Source organism: Gossypium hirsutum, chromosome A02 (assembly GCF_007990345.1).
Source record: "Gossypium hirsutum isolate 1008001.06 chromosome A02, Gossypium_hirsutum_v2.1, whole genome shotgun sequence".
Classification (NCBI taxonomy): domain Eukaryota; kingdom Viridiplantae; phylum Streptophyta; class Magnoliopsida; order Malvales; family Malvaceae; genus Gossypium; species Gossypium hirsutum.
The window spans coordinates 68,329,456-68,331,569 of NC_053425.1; the positions used below are offsets into that span (position 1 = coordinate 68,329,456).

The window sequence follows — 2,114 nt, forward strand, 5'->3', positions numbered from 1 at the left end:
AAAGGGCCTTCCTAAAATTAAAGGCACGTCACTATCCTCATCCATGTCTAGAACAACAAGGTCAACCGGGAATATAAATTTATCAATTTTGACAAGCACGTCTTTAATAATACCCCTAGAAAATCTAATTGTTTTATCTGCCAATTGAATGCTCATCCTAGTTTGTTTGGGTTTCCCAAGACCTAATTGTTTAAACATTTTATAGGGCATGACATTAATGCTCGCCCCTAAATCAGCCAAAGCATTGTTAACATTTAAGCTACCAATTAAACAGGGAATCGTAAAACTTCCTGGATCTTTCAACTTGTTTGGTAGCTTATTCTGCAAAATGGCTGAGTAAACTGTATTGAGCTCCACTTACGATAAGTCATCTAGCTTTCGCTTGTTTGCTAAAAGCTCTTTTAAAAACTTTACAGAATTGGGCATCAGCGAAAGAGCTTCAATAAACGGTAAGTTAATATGTAATTTTTTCAAAAGTTTAAGGAATTTACCCAATTGTTCATTTGTGTGATCTTTCCTTGTCGCATTTGGGTATGGCACATGAGGTTATATTCCTTATTGACCGAATGAAGCTGATTCTGGTTTACCTCAACTTTACCATTGCTTACCACAGTTTCTCGTTTCGATTCCACTGCAGATTCAGCTAACCCTTCTTCATCTCGAACCGTGATCGTGTGAAGCTGCTCTCTTGGGTTAGTTTCTGTGTTACTGGGCATGCTACCTTGTGGTCATTCAGAAAGCAACTTAGCGAGCTGTCCTATTTGAGTTTTGAGCCCTTAAATTGATGCTTGTGATTCTTAAGAACTGTTTCAGTATTCTAAAAACAAGTTTCTGACACTGAGATGAATTTTGTGAGCATCTCTTCAAGGTTCGATTTCTTATCTTATTGGTAAGGTGGTTGTTGAAAACCTAGAGGATGTTGTGACCTTTGATTTCCCTGACCACCCCACGAGAAATTGGGATGGTTTCTCCAACCTACATTATAAGTGTTACTATACGGGTTATTTTGAGGTCTAGAATTATTACCCATATAGTGGGCTTGTTCTTCCTCGGTGCTAGGGTTGAATAATGGATACTCTGTGCTGTGCACTCCTCCTCCTCCATTTGAATCACACCTCATCACTAGATGTACCTGAGTAGAACCACACAAACCATCAATTTTTTTTATTTAAAAGTTCTACCTGGTTAGATAGCATAGTGACCGCATTGATGTTGAAAACACCAGTCGCTTTTGACGGGTTTGTTCTCATGACTTGCCACTGATAGTTATTCAGTGACATATCTTCAATAAATTTGTAAGCCTCTTCAGGTGTTTTGTTGTTTAAAGTTCCACTGGCGGCTGCATCGATCAGTTGCCTTGTTGAGGGGTTCACACCGTTGTAAAAAGTCTGAACCTGTAGCCATAGAGGTAATCCATGGTGAGGGCACCTTCTTAACAAGTCCTTGTATCTCTCTCATGCGTCATAAAGAGTTTCTAGATTCATCTGCACAAAAGAAGAGATACCATTCCTTAGTTTAGCCGTTTTAGTCGAAGGAAAATATTTAAGTAAGAATTTTTCGGTCATTTGTTCCCAAGTGGTGATTGACCCTCATGGTAACGAGTTCAACCACTATTTAGCCTTATTTTTCAATGAAAAGGGAAACAACAAAAGGCAAATGGCATCGTCAGAAATGCCATTGATCTTAAAGGTGTCACAAAATTCCAGAAAATTCGCTAAATGAGTGTTTGAATCCTCGTCCTGCAAACCATCAAAATGAACAAATTGTTGTATCATTTGAATCGTGCTAGGTTTTAATTAAAAATTATTTGCAGCAATAGCAAGCCTAATGATACTCGATTTAGTTCCTGTTAAAGTAGGTTTAGCATAATCATACATAGTACGAGGAGCAGGATTCTGATTTACTGAATTTGCAGCAACCACAGGAGGTAACAGATTATTCTAATTATCAGCCATCTCTTCAGTTGTGGTATGGATATCAGCCTCTACCTCTTTCTCTATGTATTGTAGGCTTCACCTTATTTCTCTTTGGTTTCTACAAGCTGTGCTCTCAGTTTCACTGTCGAAAAGTAAAGGTCTTGACGGGTTTCTTCTAGTCATAAACTATAAAAACCT

The 2,114-nt window shown here is 38.2% G+C and overlaps 1 non-coding gene across 1 annotated transcript; it reads left to right on the forward strand.

The window, feature by feature from the left end:
• Positions 1-1,410: 1,410 nt before the first annotated feature.
• LOC121217384 (small nucleolar RNA R71) lies at positions 1,411-1,517 on the forward strand. The gene has a single exon (XR_005913490.1). It is a non-coding gene; the product is annotated as a small nucleolar RNA R71 (small nucleolar RNA).
• Positions 1,518-2,114: the final 597 nt, after the last annotated feature.